This window comes from Pseudophryne corroboree, chromosome 8, assembly GCF_028390025.1.
Source record: "Pseudophryne corroboree isolate aPseCor3 chromosome 8, aPseCor3.hap2, whole genome shotgun sequence".
Lineage (NCBI taxonomy): Eukaryota > Metazoa > Chordata > Amphibia > Anura > Myobatrachidae > Pseudophryne > Pseudophryne corroboree.
In genome coordinates this window covers 389,501,686-389,523,538 of record NC_086451.1, presented here as the reverse complement: position 1 = coordinate 389,523,538, position 21,853 = coordinate 389,501,686, and positions in this window count along the sequence as shown.

Sequence of the window (21,853 nt, the reverse complement as noted above, 5' to 3'; positions counted from 1 at the left end):
AAGTCCAGGGGTACTGCCATATACGTCCAGGGGCACTGCCATATAAGTCCAATCCAGTGGTGCAGCTGTATAAGTTCAGGGGTACTGCCGTACAAGTCCAGTGGTGCTGCAGTATAAGTCCAGGGGTACTGCTGTATAAGTCCAGTCCAGTGGTGCAGCCGTATAAGTACAGGGGCACTGCTGTATAAGTCAAGGGGTACTGCCATATACGTCCAGTCCAGGGGTACTGCTGTATAATGATAATGTCAAATATTACCTTTAAACATGAAGCTATATACTAATACCGTGGAGCCATTATGGCCGCTAGACCACGTGCACGTGCTACGCACTTTGTACGCTATTTGCGTACAGAGTCCTGCACGTGGTACGCACTTGGCGTACGCATGCTGCGCTGTGTGTACGGATTACACACAGCGGGCGCACACACAGTGATTAACCTTTTAAACCTTGCTAATAAGACACCGTGAGAATATACTTATACTCTAAACCTTAATAACCAAGTACCGAAAAGATGTAACGATTAGAACCTTTTAAACAATGTGTATGGTGTTTGAGCAATTGAGTCACTAAGAAAAGCCCTTTGCAATAAACAGTGAAAACACAAGACCTGGTTTGGATTTAAAACAGCAGCAGTTCTAACACTGCCGTGGATTGTTTAGAGAAAAAGGGGAAACACAATACAAATTATACACTACAAACTAACAGGGAAATCTAAACAGAATAACAGAATATACATGAACAATAGCGAACAATCGCAAACAAGAGCGAACAGAATGAGAACACAATGAGAACAAATGGCGAACAAAATGGATAACAAAATGGCTACAGAGAATAATACATACGTGGGGATGATTCGCAAGCGCGTCCTGGATCCAGCCCTCAGCATTCAGAGAGAAAGCCTTCAGAGAGAGTGAGTGACTGGACAGGCAGTGGTGGTCTTTATATACACAACATACATTCACAACACAATGGTCCCTACAATCTCATTGTTCATTGGACACAGGAATGTGTCTCCACATTATAGCAAAGGTCATAGGTGGATTTGAACAGGTGGGCTGTGTCTTTCTTCAACTGCTCTGGTGGGAGGTATCCTCAGGATTCCCGCCGCATGAGTAATTTACAACAAATACAATCAATGTTCATAAACTACTTTTGTACATAACTATACGCAGGAGCGAGCGATCCTTTCCTAACTAGCATCGGAATGTTACTCATAAAATACCCTACAGCTGGATACTAAACACCACCTTTCAACCTTTGTCTGACCCTTCCTATCATGCAAAGAGGAATCTCTCTATCCAGGAACAGTTTAAACTAAACATACTTACTGACATTGTCTAGGGGAATATTTACTACAATATACGCTATATGGGTTAAATATGTTATGATCGAGTCGCACGCTAGACGCTTACAAACTCTACCGTAAATGCGCATACACCGCGCGTGATCGCCAGAGCGATCTTACGCAAATTGCGGATATGTGCACGCACGGCAGAGCGTATGCACGTGCAGCGGGCATGTGCATGAGGGGTTAGTACAAGGCATATGTATCAGGATATTTTTCGACTTTGACAGTCCACCCTTTGGCAGTCAACAATAACTGCCACTATCTAAACAATTAAGCAGAAAAATATATAATACCGTGAAATACCTATTTATGATTGGGTGTGGGGAGGAGAGGAGAAGGTGGGAAATGTATGACCTAGTGGGATAGTAAAAGCATGTATGTATGAGATTTATGTCTGAAGGGTATCATCGTGCCGTACATGTTCTGAAATAAGCTTTGAGGTATTGCGAAGTATACATTGAATCCTTCTTATCCCGTATTAAGGGTCTGTAAGTGGGCTAACAAACTCTACCGAGCTCTTTTCTGCTTTTAGTTCCAACAAATGGGGTGCACACACATTAGTTGATGATACATGATGGGGGAAAATATGTGAGTGCTAATATATGTGCCTATATTACCTGTCGACTATGTGTGTTACTACCTGAAGATCGTAGAGATGAAGATAAGAAACATGCGTTATAAATGCATTCATATGGTATTGTATGTGATTGTCCTTGGATGTCTTGTTGATGTCTTGTCCGGGTTGCTGTATCTTTGCTGTAAATGGCAAGCAAAGTTTTTCAAGTGTCCATAAAGTTAGTTAAAGTCTCTAAAAGTTCATCAAATGTCTGTATAAAAGTTCATCAGTGGTCTGTATAAAGGGTCATCAAAATCTTCTTCCAAGTCGGTGTCTTTTTACGATAATTGTCCTCTAGTCTTGTTGTTCTTCTTGCTCAGATGCCGTCTCAACAGTGCTGCCTCTCAGTCTTCCCAAAACGAACACTTCAGTGATACAATATTCTTTCTGAATCAGCGATCTTTCTGTAAGGAGCATAAATCTTGCATTACCATTTGTTTAACTGTTGTGTGACATACCATCCGTAGAACATGAAAAAACAAAAAGAGAGAGAATAATAGAAAAAGAGAAAAATTGTCAGATTTCCGTTCACCATCAGGCTGTCACACCAACATGTCCATCGGTATCTCTGCACAGTCTCCCCCACCAGTATTTCCACTCTCCACCCTCTGTGTGTGGCCAGGCACAATGATGCTGGTAAGATATACTGGGGTTGGGTAGACCTCTGAAAAGACCAAGTAGACATGTGACGTTTGAGCTGTAGTTCTGCTGGTGAACGTCAGAGATGAAGAGGAAACATTTAAAGATAAATCACAGAGTTTACCTGACCGCCCCTGGATCTACAAGATATGATCTACCAACTATACTTCACTGGCTGCAGACTACAGGTGCGGCCCAAAATTTTCCCTATATGATCCCTGATTCCAATTACGTGTGTCATACAGTGTGTCATAACTTTGCTCGTGTTCTTGTCTAGGAGGTCTAACTTTATGTGTGCTGTTACAGTTGTTGGCATAATGCCCTTCCCTTTTACACAGATAACAAACCCTTGGCTTCCTCCATGTGCCAGGGGCTGGGGGTTTTGGTCGATTTGATGCCTCTTCTAGTGCTTGGATGCTCATCACTATCAACCGCTCTCCCTGTGCTTCCCTGGTTCTTTGGATATTGCGGTCATGCTCGATAGCGGACTCTCTTAATGCAGCCACCGAGATACCTCTCCAGTTAGGTTGAGTGGTCTGTACCCTTGTTCTCAACACTTCTTTTAAACCTTCCATTAATACGGACACAGCTACCTCTCTATGATGACTCTACAATGTGAGGTGCAATTGTCTGTGCATAATGTACAATACCGTACTTACCTGTGGACACGACCTCACCTGACCCTCCGTTAGGGGGCTCTACTACTGCCTTTACCGATTGGGCCGTGCCCACCTGGGTGTCTTGTATGGTGGCTGCTGGAGAAAGTGCCGACATCGTGCTGGGCTCACTTTCTTGCTTGTAATCCTGAGGGAAGTTTAACATGGGGTGCAACTTGCACTGGTTAGAATTTGTACATTTATCAGTTTTACTCCTATCGTCATTAACACATTTATTACGTTTACTCTTATTGTCATTAATACATTTATTAAGTGCACTATTATCATCATATCCCTGTATGCCATTCTCTGTAGCCATTTTCTCTCCTGTTATGTATGGTGGTGGTGGTGGTGCTGTGGCTATCAGTTTTCTGATAGGGTTGGAACCAGCTGCTTGAGCTAATCCCCTTTGTATCTCACCTTCCTGTTGCCATAACTGTAAATAATCATAATGTCTAATCCGTTGCTTTCCGGATTTAATCAGACATATCCTTCTCCTTAAATTTTGCAAAACCTCAGGATTAAAACTGCCTACCCTAGGGAACTGTTCCCCATCGTTCACAGTCATACGTTCCCACTCATTGCACAAGACCTCTGCATGTGATCCATATTTCTCACACATTATGTACCTCGCCGACCCTTTGGGCCGACAAATATCAACGTGAACCCTTGTTGATCGTCCCCTACTTGAGCAAGTGGCCCCCATTCTTTGCAGGTATTGCCTTTTCAGCGAACCCTTACAAAAACCAACTTACTCAGTGGTAAGGCGACAGTGAAAGTTCTCCGAGCGATTTCACCCACTCACGCCCCTATTGGCCTATACACCAGCCCTGTGTCCGTAACCAGTTACCAGTGCCAATAGTACCCAACCTCGGGATCTTTTATAACCTCTATTTACTGAGAGCGTGTGGGAGTATGCTACCCCTCCCAGTAAATATCAGTTGTTGGAAATTTCCTGAGTGAACAGCGAAACTCCCTTAAAATAAAAAAACCTACACAAATCACGCTTACCTGTACAATTAGCGTCTATAATCCCGCAGCAAATTTAGTGGGTATCAAGGTGAACTAACTAATGTACACAGTAGCGTGCGGTCCAGTCGCACTGCGTATAAGTAACTATTACTTATCCACTGCACGACCAACGGAATCGGTTGTTTAGGCTGCGAAACCTCAGCCGGAGCGTATTCTCAAAACGGGCCTATATGGGTACTACGCAAACCCCCGGGGCTGCGCTCACTACCTCTGACCTTTCTCAAGTCAGGGTTTTCAGAACTTCATTACTTACCTTAAACGGATTTCTGACTTTCGCCGACCTTTTGGTCTGCTGTAATACTACCTTGCTCCTTTATACCTTATACAATGTTAATGTGAGAAAGCCACTCCCACGCCACCAAGTGTCCACTCACCTGATGTGGTCTCCGACGGGATCCCGAATTATGGGTTCACAAAAAAACTTTATTTTTCACACTCACTCCTGCTCACTCATATGCACTTTGATTTTTCTGTACAGAAAATTACTTTCATTCAGGTAAAACAGGCTAATCCCAGAGGTGATGCAACAAGAGGAGGATCTTTTAAACTAAAATTTTGGAAACTGAACAAATTTGTGCTATTATCGTGTGGCTTCTGTATCACTTAAACTAAAACAATGTTATCGTGTGATTTGTATTTAGTGGGCGTATCCGTACGCACGTTGCGTAAACACGCCACGTGTGTAGGCCTCTGCGTTGCGTACGCAATCTCGCACGTGGTCCGAGACACGTATACAAAGGCCGGATACGTCCGCAGTAACACAAATAACACGTTTCTATAAATGCAAACGATATGTAACTATAATCGCTTACCAAGCACCACACAGTATCTCCTGAATAAACCTTTATAACTGGGTCAGGCTGCGTGTGTGCCTTACAATTACTTCCTTAAATATTACTTTTTACTTTTAACGAAATAGCAACAAATTTCTCAGCACGTGATCAATGCTTATGGTAAACAGAAAGGTAGATATGCGAAAATACACAGATAAAATACCAATGCGTGCGTGTGTTGCGTGCGCAGTTGAAACCAAACAGAAATTTAAACAGATTTAAAAGACGATAAGAATAGCTTTGCGTTCTTACCTTTCGGTTCCGGATCCCACCAGCATCCCTATAAACCAAGCAGAGCAGACGCTTATCTAATCAGCACTACTGTATCCCCGACCACCAAACGGCTAACAGGGATACTACCTTCCCGCCCTTTGCTGATAGATAAAAAGTCTGCCTTGTCCAGCTAGGCTGCGGATTTGAGGAGGACCGTACGAGCCCTCAATTGATAATGTCAAATATTACCTTTAAACATGAAGCTATATACTAATACCATGGAGCCGTTATGGCCGCTAGACCACGTGCACGTGCTACGCACTTTGTACGCTATTTTCGTAGAGTCCTGCACGTGGTACGCACTTGGCGTACGCACGCTGCGCTGTGTGTACGGATTACACACAGCGGGCGCACACACAGTGGTTAACCTTTTAAACCTTGCTAATAAGACACCGTGAGAATATGCTTATACTCTAAACCTTAATAACCAAGTACCGAAAAGATGTAACGATTAGAACCTTTTAAACAATGTGTATGGTGTTTGAGCAATTGAGTCACTAAGAAAAGCCCTTTGCAATAAACAGTGAAAACACAAGACCTGGTTTGGATTTAAAACCGCAGCAGTTCTAACACTGCCGTGGATTGTTTAGAGAAAAAGGGGAAACACAATACAAATTATACACTACAAACTAGCAGGGAAATCTAAACAGAATAACAGAATATACATGAACAATAGCGAACAATCGCAAACAAGAGCGAACAGAATGAGAACACAATGAGAACAAATGGCGAACAAAATGGATAACAAAATGGCTACAGAGAATAATACATACGTGGGGATGATTCGCAAGCGCGTCCTGGATCCAGCCCTCAGCATTCAGAGAGAAAGCCTTCAGAGAGAGTGAGTGACTGGACAGGCAGTGGTGGTCTTTATATAACAACATACATTCACAACACAATGGTCCCTACAATCTCATTGTTCATTGGACACAGGAATGTGTCTCCACATTATAGCAAAGGTCATAGGTGGATTTGAACAGGTGGGCTGTGTCTTTCTCCAACTGCTCTGGTGGGAGGTATTCTCAGGATTCCCGCCGCATGAGTAATTTACAACAAATACAATCAATGTTCATAAACTACTTTTGTACATAACTATACGCAGGAGCGAGCGATCCTTTCCTAACTAGCATCGGAATGTTACTCATAAAATACCCTACAGCTGGATACTAAACACCACCTTTCAACCTTTGTCTGACCCTTCCTATCATGCAAAGAGGAATCTCTCTGTCCAGGAACAGTTTCAACTAAACATACTTACTGACATTGTCTAGGGGAATATTTACTACAATATACGCTATATGGGTTAAATATGTTATGATCGAGTCGCACGCTAGACGCTTACAAACTCTACCGTAAATGCGCATACACCGCGTGTGATCGCCGGAGCAATCTTACACAAATTGCGGATATGTGCACGCACGGCAGAGCGTGTGCACGTGCAGCGGGCATGTGCATGAGGGGTTAGTACAAGGCATATGTATCAGGATATTTTTCGACTTTGACAATAAGTCCTGGGGTACTGCCGTATAAGTCCAGTCTAGTGGTGCAGCCATATAAGTCCAGGAGCACTGCTGTACAAGTCCAGGGGTACTGCCGTATAAGTCCAGTCCAGTGGTGCAGCCGTATAAGTTTAGGGGTACTGCCGTATAAATCCAGTGGTACTGCCATATATGTCCAGGGGTACTGCCGTATAAGTCCAGTCCAGTGGTGCAGCTGTATAAGTTCAGGGGTATTGCCGTATAAGTCCAGTGGTACTGCCGTATAAGTCCAGGGGTACTGCCATATAAGTTCATGAGTACTGCCCTATAAGTCCAGTGGTACTGCCGTATAAGTCCAGTTTCAAAGGTCCTTTGAAAAAGCTGCCTGGAGCAGTGAAACGCGTAAGGCTATCACAGACCTCATTGGGGAATACACTCAGCACCCTCCGGACCAACCTCCTGCAATTGGATGCTTATCCTTTGGATTACAATTACTGGTTCCCTGGATTGGATTGAACTTTGTCACAGCTCTTGTGAGGACTCTGGGCTAAATTAATCCAGTGCAAGGACTACTACAGTGACTCAGGTACTTACATCCTCGGACACACACAATAAACCGGGACTGTTTACCAAGGCGGACAAGGAGGTATTAAATCAGGAACGGAGACTCTGCATATGTGCTGTTTTAAATTCCCTATATGTGAGGTTTGTATATGTTCTGTGAGATTTTTATAAGTTCAGTTTCTACCCAATTAAATTTGATATTATCTGAATATGAATATTGTGTATATGAACATTCATCAACTAGCGCTGCTATTTCTGTATATATATATTTTCTGTTATCAAGGGACTAACTACCCCTTTATTAGCAGCTACTTCAGTTCTCAAAGCAGGTTATGACCTACGCGCCGGTTTATATACTACGGTATATATCAATATATATTTTATGTCAGACAGTCCGTATACTGTATATATATATTGGCAGGAAAAAGAGGCAATTTGGATGCTCTTGCACAAACTGGCTTTATTTTACCTAAGTTGCCCCCCCCTCCAGTGTGTACTTCGAAAGAGTGTTTAGTGCATCCGGTAACTTTGTCAGCGATCGGCATAGGAGGTTACTTCCACAAAATGTGGAGAAGATGATGCTCATCAAAATGAATTATAAATTCCTCCAGGAAGACCTTGACCAGCAATTGTCTCCGAAAAGTACACAGGGACCTGTGATGGTGGATTCCAGTGGGGACGAATTAATAATCTGTGAGGAGGGGGATGTACACAGTGAAAGGGGTGAGGAATCGGGGGATGAGGATGAGGTCGACATCTTGCTTCTGTAGAGCCAGTTTGTGCGAGGAGAGATTGATTGCTTCTTTTTTGGTGGGGGCCCAAACAAACCAGTCATTTCAGCCACAGTCGTGTGGCAGACCCTGTGGCTGAAATGATTGGTTTGTTAAAGTGTGCATGTCCTGTTTAAACAACACAAGGGTGGGTTGGAGGGCCCAAGGACAATTCCATCTTGCACCTCTTTTTCTTTGCATCATGTGCTGTTTGGGGACTATTTTTTTTAAAGTGAAATCCTGACTAACACTTCCGTATATGTCCAGTAGTACTGCCATATAGTTCCAGTGATACTGCTGTATTTGTCCAGTGGTACTGCCATATAATTCTAGTGATATTGCTGTATAATTCCAGTGATATTGCTGTATAATTCCAGTGGGAATTGTTTGTGTCGCTTGGCTTAGTCAGACAGCTACCTCATTACACCTCTACTACATCTTTGCATGAGGTGCTGTTTGGGGACTTTTTTTATATCTGCCCTCCTGTCTGCCACTGCAGTGTCACTCCTAGATGGGCTATTGTTTGTATCGCTTGGCTTAGTCATACAGCTACCTCATTGCACCTCTTCTACATCTTTGCATGAGGTGCTGTTTGGGGCCTAGTTTTTTAAAAGTGCCATCCTGTCTGTCACTGCAATGCCACTCCTAGATGGGCCAATTGTTTGTGTTGCTTGGCTTAGTCATACAGCTACCTCATTACACCTCTTCTACATCTTTGCATGAGGTGCTGTTTGGGGCCTTTTTTTTATATCTGCCCTCCTGTCTGCCACTGCAGTGCCACCCCTAGGTGGGCCAATTGTTTGTGTTGCTTGGCTTAGTCATACAGCTACCTCATTGCACCTCTTCTACATCTTTGCATGAGGTGCTGTTTGGGGACTTTTTTTTTAATATCTGCCCTCCTGTCTGGCACTGCAGTGCCACTCCTAGATGGGCCAGGTGTTTGTGTTGTCCACTTGTGTCACTTAGCTTAGTCATCCAGCAACCTCAGTGCAACCTTTTGGCCTAAAAATAATATTGTGAGGTGTGAGATGTTCAGAAATAAGTGGAAATGAATGCTATTGAGGTTAATAATACCGTAGGATCAAAATGTCCCCCAAATTCTGTGATTTTATCAGTTTTTATGTTTTTTTTCAAAAATCATCCAGATCCAAAACCAAAACACGAATGGATGGTTTTGGCAAAACCAAGCCAAAACACGAAAGTGGAATTAGAACCAAAACCAAAACACAAAACACGAAAAGTGCCAGCCGCACATCTCTAACATCCACCAAAGTCACATTCTCAGCAAAATTAAACGTCACATTGTGGCCAGTCTTAGTAGTGGTGCGTGGCTGCGGAGCAGCATCACTGTCACTGTCAGTAGAGGCTCCAGCAGCAACCTCACCCACCACCTCCACCTCACTAACCTACGCCCTCTCACTCATCTCCTCCCCCTCACTCACCTCTTCCCTCTCACCCATCTCCTCTGACATGATTTATACAAACAACACTGACCAAATAATATTATTTTATGACAAGAACACATATTATGCATAAATACTACCATGACAACTTTGAGATTTTGAACACATCCCATATTATTTTCCAGTGGCCAAAAAGACCGCAACAGTGCGGCCTGCCCCCACTTAGCCAGAAGATGAGGATGATGGGGAATCAGGTAATTATTTCTTGTTTGTTTTTTTAAAGTAAGCAAATGTCTTGCATGATATTAATTGGTTGTTTTTGTTTAGGACCATCCACACAACGTTCTCCTCCCAGAAAGCGGTGTCCAGATGTTTTGACAAGGCCAAGACACATGTACCACAAGAAACACAGCCAGGATGTGCACACCAGGCCACACGTTTCACCACCACAACGACGCATTTCCGATGTGTCATCAAGGCCACCACTCCAACTATTGGATAGCCCTCCGTCAAAATCACCACATTCCCCACAGCTGCCTGGTGAGTAAAAGAAAACAAATCTGTAGGACACATACTTACACAGGGCACATATGGATTATGCAGGCTGTAAAGATACCAGTAAGTAGCATACTGTATGTACGCCAGAACAGCAACAACAAACAATGTTACAAAAACTATTATAGACTCCCAGGTGTCTCAAAAATGTGTGGGTGGGAACTACAGCCATAGGGGTATATGCAATTGCGGTCGAATTACCGAAATTGTCGAATTTCGGGTCATTTTCGACCAAAAAAAAAAATTTGCCTATGCAATTCAGTGCTTTCCGACAAAAAAACGGACTTTCAAAATTCGACTTTTTGAAATTCGAATTTTTGCAAATTCGACTTTTCTGCAATGATATAAGTGCTGCAATTCGACCAAAGCATATTCAATTCAAGTTTGGAAATTCGACAGCAGTGCTTTTAGACAGCAAATTCGTCATTTTCAATCCGCCACACTTTGGAGGGTGAAAACAAATAAAAAAAAATGTAAACATGTTTTTTTTTGTGTTTTTTTTTTTGGGAATAGCAGATCTATTTATATTAGAAGGGATTAGGTACTTTTTTTTTTTTTTGGAGGCACAAATATTATTTATATATTTTTTAAAATATTATTTTTTTTAATTTTTTTTTTTAATTGCTGGAACGGTAAAATCCTAAAAAAATGGCGTGGGGTCCCCCCTCCAAAGCATAACCAGCCTCGGGCTCTTCGAGCTGGTCCTGATTCAAAAAATGCGGGGAAAAAATTGACAGGGGATCCCCCGTATTTTTAAAACCAGCACCGGGCTCTGCGCCTGGTGCTGGTGCCAAAAATACGGGGGACAAAAAGCGTAGGGGTCCCCCGTATTTTTAACACCAGCATCGGGCTCCACTAGCTGGACAGATAATGCCACAGCCGGGGGTCACTTTTATGCCGTGCCCTGCGGCCGTGGCATTAAATATCCAACTAGTCACCCCTGGCCGGGGTACCCTGGGGGAGTGGGGACCCCTTCAATCAAGGGGTCCCCCCCCCCAGCCACCCAAGGGCCAGGGGTGAAGCCCGAGGCTTTCCCCCCCATCCAATGGGCTGCGGATGGGTGGGCTGATAGCCTTTTGTGATCATGAAAAGAATATTGTTTTTTCCAGCAGTACTACAAGTCCCAGCAAGCCTCCCCCGCAAGCTGGTACTTGGAGAACCACAAGTACCAGCATGCGGGAGAAAAGCGGGCCCGCTGGTACCTGTAGTACTACTGGAAAAAAAATACCCAAATAAAAACAGGACACACACACCGTCGAAAAGTAAAACTTTATTACACACTGCCGACACACACATACTTACCTATGTTCACACGCCGACATCGGTCCTCTTCTCCATGTAGAATCCACGGATACCTGAAAATAAAAGATCAATATACTCACCTCAACCAGGGTCCAGAGATAAATCCACGTACTTGTAGAAAATAACAAACCGGACACCCGACCAAACGAACTGAAAGGGGTCCCATGCTGACACATGGGACCCCTATCCCCGAATGCAGAGAGACCTCTCAGTGACAGCTGTCACTGAAAGGTCTCTAAAGCCAATCAGGAAGCGCAACTTCGTTGCGCTCACCTGATTGGCTGTGCGCTGTCTGAACTCAGACAGCGCATCGCACAGCCCCGTCCATTATATTCAATGGTGGGAACTTAGCGGCTAGTGGTGAGGTCACCCGCCGGTCAGCGGCTGACCGCGGGTTAACCCCACCGCTACCCGCAAAGTTCCCACCATTGAAAGTAATGGAGCGGCTTTGCGATGCGCTGTCTGACAGCACAGACAGCGCACAGCCAATCAGGTGAGCGCCACGGAAGTAGCGCTTCCTGATTGGCTGAAGGGACTTCAGTGAAAGGAGTCACGTGATGTCCCGGCATTCGGGAGAAAGGGGGGAGAAAGGGGTCTCATGTGTCAGCATGGGACCCCTTTCAGTCCGGTATGGAGCGGGTATTTGCGATTTATCTCTCTGGACCTGGATGTACCTCTGGACGCTGGAAGGTGAGTATAATTTTTTCACAGGTACCTCGGATCGTCGGAGACCGTGGCAGTCGGCGTGTCAACATAGGTAAGTATGTGTGTGTCGGTAGTGTGTAATAAAGTTGTACTATCAAGGTGTGTGTGTACTGTTTTTATTTGGGTATTTTTTTCCCAGTAGTACTACAGGTACCAGCGGGCCCGCTTTTCTCCCGCATGCTGGTACTTGTGGTTCTCCAAGTACCAGCTTGCGGGGGATGCTTGCTGGGACTTGTAGTACTACTGGAAAAAACAATATCTTTTTATTAACACAAAAGGCTATCAGCCCCCCCATCCGCAGCCCATTGGATGGGGGGGGGACAGCCTCGGGCTTCACCCCTGGCCCTTGGGTGGCTGGGGGGGGGGGACCCCTTGATTGTAGGGGTCCCCACTCCCCCAGGGTACCCCGGCCAGGGGTGACTAGTTGGATATTTAATGCCACGGCCGCAGGGCACGGCATAAAAGTGACCCCCGGCTGTGGCATTATCTGTCCAGCTAGTGGAGCCCGATGCTGGTGTTAAAAATACGGGGGACCCCTACTCTTTTTGTCCCCCGTATTTTTGGCACCAGCACCAGGCGCAGAGCCCGGTGCTGGTTTTAAAAATACGGGGGATCCCTGCCCAATTTTTCCCCTTCATTTTTAGAACCAGGACCAGCTCGAAGAGCCCGAGGCTGGTTATGCTTTGGAGGGGGGACCCCACGCCATTTTTTTTTCCGGGTTTTTCCCGTTTTTTCCCGTTTTTTAAAATCGCGGCAAAATCCGCCAAATCGGCCGATTTTCGCCCGCGATTCTGGCGAATCCGTTTTTCATTGAATATGGTGAATTCCGGAAGCCACCTTCCGGAATTCACCTGTCGAATTAAGTCGAATTAAAAAACGGCGAAAAATTGCCGCGATTCGCCGTGAATTGCATATACCCCATAGAATAACATATTAACCTGTATGGGCTGCACCCAAAACACAAGGCCTATCTTTACAAAGAGAACACTTCCAAAATTCTAGATGTGGTGATGGTATTTTTTTTATAATGTTGGAACATTATCACAAAAAAATATGTACAACTGGTTATCAACACACCCATGTAAAGGTACCTTAAACACTGGTGTTAGGTTTTGTATATGTGTAATGTTTTATGCTTCTTAAAACATTATAAAGTATGACATCTAATATACTACAGAGGAATACCCATCATGTAAATGTCATTTTTTTATGATTGTCTGTCCTTGCCACCAACACCATTTATAATCATCGTTAAAATGTATTGTGTCTTTAATTGGTGAAACATACATTATAACATTTAATGCAAAAATAAACAAAAAATATTTTTCATTACAGACAAATCAGGATAACAATCAGCAAGACCCCTAGCATGACCCACAAATGGGGGATACGTTTGTTCTGAATTTAGAGGCTATCAATCCACCCATAACAACACCACCACCACATGTGAGTACGCCTCCAAGACAAACCACACCTGCACCCCAAATCAGTCCACCATCACAAGTCCAGACACAGGATCAGTTTTTTTGGAGCACTTGGACAACACAGCAGGCCAATAACTTGCATTGTCTGCGTAGACAAACTCAATTTATAGGAAGTCTGGCACATCATCTACCCAGAATTAGTCTCAATATAAGCAGAGAAAATGTTCAAGTCACTAGAATTGCGAACACACTTCAATCAATGCGATCAGACAATACACATATGATGAACACATTCCAGAGAATCATGAATGAACAACAGAGACAGCACCAAAACTGGTGAGACAATTACAGCTGCAGAGGTTTGCCAAAACCTATCTCTTTAATAGGACCATGGTGGTCATTCCAAGTTGTTCGATCGCTGCCGTTTTTCGCAGTGCAGCGATTAAGTGAAAAAATTGCAGAAATGCGCATGGTACGCAGCACGCATGCGCTAAGTACTTTCACACAAAACTTTGTAGATTTACACAAGCTCGAGCGACGTTTTTTATTGCTCGAGTGATCGTAGAGTGATTGACAGGAAGTGGGTGTTTCTGGGCAGAAACTGGCCATTTTCAGGGAGTGTGCTAAAAAACGCAGGCGTGCCAGGTAAAAACGCAGGAGTGTCTGGAGAAACGGGGGAGTGGCTGGCCGAACGCAGGGCGTGTTTGTGACGTCAAACCAGGAACTAAACGGACTGAGGTGATCACTATCTGTGAGTAGGTCTGGAGCTACTCAGAAACTGCAGGGAATTATTTAGTAGCAGTTCTGCTAATCTTTCGTTCGCTATTCTGCTAAACTAAGATACACTCCCAGAGGGCGGCGGCCTAGCTTTTGCAATGCTGCTAAAAGCAGCTAGCGAGCGAACAACTCGGAATGAGGGCCCATGTTTGATGCAAGTCTATCTACATGTCTGCTTGTATCTTGTTTTTTACACCTTGGAATGCTGCTGTGTAAATCATGTTTTTTTAAATAAATTATTTTATTAAATTATTGGACTTATCCTGAAGGCTTCTGTACTTGGAGGGAGTGAAAGAAACCTTGATGTGCACTCGATACAGAAACTTGATGTAAGTTCACTTCCTTTTATTGCTTGCAGTAGAAAATTACAAGCAACCATTACGTGCATGCGGGGGTGAACTAATATGTAAGTTTATCTCCATAAGATTGATTGGAAATCTAAAATTACACTACATGCTGATCAGTGTGTGGAATTGATCCAATATACCTGGGAGCGCGAGAGGCTGGTTACCAATTTTTGTTTAGCACCAAAACTACCTCCACATTTTGGATAGCAACCAAATATTACTCCAGAGCATCAGCCGCATTATGGAGAGTCACACTGCAGCAACAAGAGACCTCAATGCTACACTGAGTAACCTGAGCCAGCACCTCACAACACAACAAGCTGAACAACCAAGCAACAGCTTAGGAACAACAATTCCAATAATTTCCCCAGTTACCTCCCCACCAAGGCGCTCCACCTTTACACGGACAGACGTCACTGGGAAAGGCACAGCTTCCTCAAAAGGAGGCAAAAAAATAACCTGTGGTGTGGGAGATCTTTCTGTTGGGAAAACAAAAACATGTTAAGTTTTATAGGCCCTACACACTGGTCGATATTCTGAAAGATATGAACGATCTCGTTCATAAATGAACGAGAACTCGTTCATATCTTTCAGTGTGGAGACTCCAGCAATGAACGATGCGCGGCCCTGTGCTCGTTCATCGCTGGTCTCCCGTCGGCTGTGCATGCAGGCCAATATGGACGATCTCGTCCATATTTGCCTGCACTTCAATGCAGCCGCGTGACCGGGGGAGTGAAGAAACTTCACTCCCCCCGTCACTGCCCCCCCCCCGCCGTGTCGCTTGTCGGCCGTATCGGCCGTCGGGCACCTCGGCGGCACATCGGGAAATGAGTAGGGCCCATTACTCTATCAAGGATAGAGAAATTGGCATCTGCCAGAGGCGGAACTACCGCCAGTGCAACCAGTGCGTTGCACTGGGGCCCGCCTCTGTCCAGGGGCCCAAAGCATGTAATGAGTCAAACTGACTCATTACATGCCGCTGTGTGCTGCGGGCAACCGCTGCCCGCAGCGCACAGCCGCCCGGAGAGGAGAGGAGCAGCGGTACGGGGGAAGGAGGAGGAGGGAGGTGGAGGAGGGAGCCGCAGCAGCGCTTTGTTACTGGTGGAGGCGCTGCTGCTGCTGCCCCTCTGCTTCACTATAGGCTGTCTTCCGAGAACAGCCTATAGTGAAGCAGAGGGGCAGCAGCAGCGCCTCCACCAATAACAGCGCTGCTGCGGCTCCCTCCTCCACCTCCCTCCTCCTCCTTCTCTACTGCCCGGGAATTGTCAAACTGCACCGAGGAGCCTGAGCCAGCGGAGAGGGTAAGTATAATTCTTCTTTCTTTCTGTCTTTCTTTCTGTCTTTGTTGGGACTGTCTGCCGCAATGTGTAAAAATGGGGAATCTGCCTGCCGCTATGTGTAAAAATGGGGAATCTGCCTGCCGCAATGTGTAAAAATGGGGAATCTGCCTGCCGCAATGTGTAAAAAAGGGGGAATCTGCCTGCCGCAGTGTGTAAAAATGGGGAATCTGCCTGCCGCAGTGTGTAAAAATGGGGAATCTGCCTGCCGCAGTGTGTAAAAATGGGGAATCTGCCTGCCGCAGTGTGTAAAAATGGGGAATCTGCCTGCCGCAATGTGTAAAAAGGGGGAATCTGCCTGCCTCTATGTGTAAAAATGGGGAATCTGCCTGCCGCAATGTGTAAAAATGGGGAATCTGCCTGCCGCAATGTGTAAAAAAGGGGGAATCTGCCTGCCGCAATGTGTAAAAAAGGGGAATCTGCCTGCCGCTATGTGTAAAAAATGGGAATCTGCCTGCCGCTATGTGTAAAAATGGGGAATCTGCCTGCCGCAATGTGTAAAAATGGGGAATCTGCCTGCCGCAATGTGTAAAAAGGGGGAATCTGCCTGCCGTAATGTGTAAAAAGGGGACGCTGTCTGCCGTAATGTGTAAAAAGAGGACGCTGTCTGCCGTAATGTGTAAAAAGGGGGACGCTGTCTGCCGTAATGTGTAAAAAGGGGGACGCTGTCTGCCGTAATGTGTAAAAAGGGGGACGCTGTCTGCCGTAATGTGTAAAAAGGGGACGCTGTCTGCCGTAATGTGTAAAAAGGGGACGCTGTCTGCCGTAATGTGTAAAAAGGGGACGCTGTCTGCCGTAATGTGTAAAAAGAGGAATCTGTCCGCTGTAAGGTGTAAAAGGGTCTCTACCTGGTGTAGTGGTGCTACTGTGCGGCGTAATTTGAATAATGGAGACTGTGCACCGTTTTATGAACTGGTATTATTCTGTGGCCACACCCCTTCCCCACGAAGCCACGCCACTATGTATTTTTGCGCGCGCCCACTGCCCCTGTTTTGTATGCAGGGGTGGTGCTCCGATACCGTTTCTTGCACACAGTGCTAAAATGTCTAGTTACGGCACTGTTGCTAGGTATCCATTTCTCTGGCACTGAGCAGGTCCCCCTCACCAGATCCTCTCCAGGGGTGAGGGGGTGAACTTGGATGGGATGGGGGCCAAAGCATTTTGTCGCACCTGGGCCCACCGCTCGCTAGTTCCGCCACTGGCATCTGCACTCATTATTCCAATGCAATATATACTCTTCTTTACAGTATGACCAAGTAACATTATTCCAATGCAATATTTACTCTTCTTTACAGTATGACCAAGTAACATTGGGCCTAATTCTGAGTTGATCGCAGCATCAAATTTGCTAGCAGTTGGGAAAAACCATGTGTACTGCAGGGGGGTCAGATATAACATGTGCAGAGAGAGTTAGATTTGGGTGTGGTGTGTTCAAATTGAAATCTAAATTGCAGTGTAAAAATAAAGCAGCCAGTATTTACCCTGCACAGAAACAAAATAACCCACCCAAATCTAACTCTGTCTGCAAATGTTATATCTGCCCCCCCCTGCAGTGCACATGGTTTTGCCCAATTGCTAACAAACTTGCTGCTGCGATCAACTCAGAATTACCCTCATTATTCCAATACAATATTTACTCTTTATTACAGTATGACCAAGTAACAACATTATTCCAATGCAATATTTACTCTTCTTTACAGTATGACCAGAACTCATTATTACAAGGCCATAATTACTCTTTATTACAATAACAACAATTCTCATTAAGTCAAGGTCATGTTTTTTCTCTACAACAATGCCATATTTATACTTTAATACAATGTCAAGTTGAATCATTAAGACAAGGCCATGTTTTCCATTATTACAATGCCATGTATTTACATTACTGTATGTCAATGTAATGTTTTCTCATTATGTGGATTTGCTGCATCATTATGTTGTTTCTTACCAAGCATAAATACAAAGAACAGAGTAAATGGCATGTTCTCTTATTATGTGGTTTGCCACAAAAAACATGCTGGGTTTACAAAACCAAACACAATGATAAATGTTTCTTTGAGTATTTGTTGTTTCTCTACATTATTCATCCATTCCCAACACACATAATTGTAAATGTTGCCAAAAACACATATATTACACATGCAGCAATTGTATTTACCAAATGCAGTGTTAGTCAATATATATGTGTTTAAAAAAAAAAAAAACTCAGAAAATACATAGTGACACAAGTATACTTACTGAAGCCATTTCTGAGTTTGGGTTGTGAATAATATGCTTAGGCCCCTTTAAAAGGCAACGAAATTCTGGTGTGATGAACGGGTAAGTTGAAACACATGTAAACACGCCAGCCCAAAGCAGTTCTATTTGAAAGCACCATTTCTCTGACGTCCTAGTGGATGCTGGGAACTCCGTAAGGACCATGGGGAATAGCGGCTCCGCAGGAGACTGGGCACAAAAGTAAAAGCTTTAGGACTACCTGGTGTGCACTGGCTCCTCCCCCTATGACCCTCCTCCAAGCCTCAGTTAGATTTTTGTGCCCGGCCGAGAAGGGTGCACACTAGGGGCTCTCCTGAGCTTCTTAGTGAAAAGTTTAGTTTTAGTTTTTTTATTTTCAGTGAGACCTGCTGGCAACAGGCTCACTGCATCGAGGGACTAAGGGGAGAAGAAGCGAACTCACCTGCGTGCAGAGTGGATTGGGCTTCTTAGGCTACTGGACACCATTAGCTCCAGAGGGACCGAACACAGGCCCAGCCTCGGAGCTCGGTCCCGGAGCCGCGCCGCCGGCTCCCTTACAGAGCCAGAAGCAAGAAAAGGTCCGGAAAAATCGGCGGCAGAAGACATCAGTCTTCAACAAGGTAGCGCACAGCACTGCAGCTGTGCGCCATTGTTACTCAGGCACACTTCACACTCCGGTCACTGAGGGTGCAGGGCGCTAGGGGGGGGCGCCCTGAGCAGCAATGTAAAACACCTTGGCTGGCATAAATACACCACATATAACCCCCAGGGCTATATGGGTGTATTTTAACCCCTGCCAGAATTACCAAAAAAGCGGGAGAAAAGGCCGCTGAGAAGGGGGCGGAGCCTATCTCCTCAGCACACGGGCGCCATTTTCCATCACAGCTCCGCTGGAAGGACGTCTCCCTGACTCTCCCCTGCAGTCCTGCACTACAGAAAAGGGTAAAAAAGAGAGGGGGGGCACTAATTTGGCGCAGTTTTATATTAACAGCAGCTATAAAGGAAAAGCACACTTGATAGTGGTATTCCTGTATATATATAGCGCTCTGGTGTGTGCTGGCATACTCTCCCTCTGTCTCCCCAAAGGGCTAGTGTGGTCCTGTCCTCTATCAGAGCATTCCCTGTGTGTGCGGTGTGTCGGTACGATTGTGTCGACATGTTTGAGGAGGAAAATGAGATGGAAGCGGAGCAATTGCCTATTATACAGTTGTCACCCCCTAGGGAGTCGACACCTGAGTGGATGAGCTTGTGGAAGGAACTGCGTGACAGTGTCAGCTCCTTACGACAGACAGTTGACGACATGAGACAGCCAGCTAATCAGCTTGTGCCTGTCCAGGGGTCTCAAACGCCATCAGGGGCTTTAAAACGCCCGTTACCTCAAATGGCAGACACAGACACGGATACTGACTCCAGTGTCGATGATGAGGAGACAAACGTGACTTCCACTAGGGCCACATGTTACATGATTGAAGCAATGAAAAATGTATTGCATATATCTGATAATACAAGTACCACTAAGAAGGGTATTATGTTTGGTGAGAAAAAACTGCCTGTAGTTTTTCCTGTATCCGAGGAATTAAATGAAGTGTGTGATGAGGCGTGGGTTTCCCCCGATAAAAAACTGATAATTCCTAAAAGGTTATTGGCATCGTACCCTTTCCCGCCAGAGGATAGGGCACGTTGGGAAACACCCCCTAGGGTGGATAAAGCGCTCACACGCTTGTCTAAACAGGTAGCACTACCCTCTCCTGATACGGCCGCCCTAAAGGAACCTGCCGATAGAAAGCTGGAGAATATCCTAAAATGTATATACTCTCACACGGGTGTTATACTGCGACCAGCAATAGCCTCAGCCTGGATGTGCAGTGCGGGCCTGGCGTGGTCGGATTCCCTGACTGAAAATATTGATACCCTTGATAGGGACAGTATATTATTGACTATAGAGCATTTGAAGGATGCATTTCTATATATGCGTGATGCACAGAGGGATATTTGCCGACTGGCATCAAGAGTTAGCGCGCTGTCCATTTCTGCAAGAAGAGGTTTATGGACGCGGCAGTGGTCAGGTGATGCGGATTCTAAAAGGCACATGGAAGTATTGCCTTATAAGGGGGAGGAGTTATTTGGGGTAGGTCTATCAGACCTGGTAGCCACGGCAACTGCTGGAAAATCCACATTTTTACCCCAGGTAGCTTCTCAACCTAAGAAGACGCCATACTATCAGGCGCAGTCCTTTCGGCCCCATAAGGGCAAGCGGGCAAAAGGCGCCTCATTTCTGCCCCGTGGCAGAGGGAGAGGAAAAAGGCTGCAACAAACAGCCAGTTCCCAGGAACAGAAGCCCTCTCCCGCCTCCGCAAAGTCCTCAGCATGACGCTGGGGCTTTACAAGCGGTCTCAGGCACGGTGGGGGCCCGTCTCAAGAAGTTCAGTGTGCAGTGGGCCCACTCGCAAGTGGACCCCTGGATCCTTCAGGTGGTATCTCAGGGGTACAAATTGGACTTCGAGACGTCTCCCCCTCGCCGTTTTCTAAAGTCTGCTTTACCGACGTCTCCCTCAGACAGGGAGGCAGTATTGGAAGCCATTCACAAGCTGTATTCCCAGCAGGTGATAATCAAGGTACCCCTCCTACAACAGGGAAAGGGGTACTATTCCACACTATTTGTGGTACCGAAGCCGGACGGCTCGGTGAGACTAATTTTAAACCTGAAATCCTTGAACACTTACATACAAAGGTTCAAATTCAAGATGGAGTCACTCAGAGCAGTGATTGCAAACCTGGAAGAAGGGGACTATATGGTGTCTCTGGACATCAAAGATGCTTACCTACACGTCCCAATTTACCCTTCTCACCAAGGGTACCTCAGGTTTGTGGTACAGAACTGTCACTATCAGTTTCAGACGCTGCCGTTTTGTCAGGTCCGGGTGTTTTTGTGAATCCGTTAACCTGGAACCAACCACAGGTGTAGGTGCTGGGGTATGAAGAAAACAGGGAGGACGAAGGAAGTTCCGTTTCATATATTTATTAAAGTAACAATTCAGTAAGGAGTTAAATGACTAGTTAATCATCATTATACTGAAGTATTGCAGGAATGACAGAAATAATATGCAAGAGAAAACTCAGAAATAAATAAAAGAAATGTTCATGGAAACATATGCAAAAACAAGCTGAAGAATAAATGTTGAATTGTCCAAATATAAACAGGCTTTGATGCTGAACTGCAGATTGTGTTTAACTGGTTAATGCAGACATGGAGAATTAACTGTAAGAATTTGCAATGGAGTTTTAAGAGTTAACTGAGAGACTGAAGAATTATCCTTGTAATGACAACATAGAAAAAGTACTGAATTGGGTTACTTGCGGGTTCCGGAGATCACTGTGAAACTGTAGTAGATGGTGAGGTGATGAATGGGTTAAATGCAGAGTTGAACAAACGAACAGCTGAGGGAATTGGAATCCTCCAGACTTTGTATGATAGGCAGACAGACAAGGTAACCTCATGCAGGACACTGGGAATCCAAGTATTTCCAATAGGTGTGCAATTGACTGATAGCACAATGGA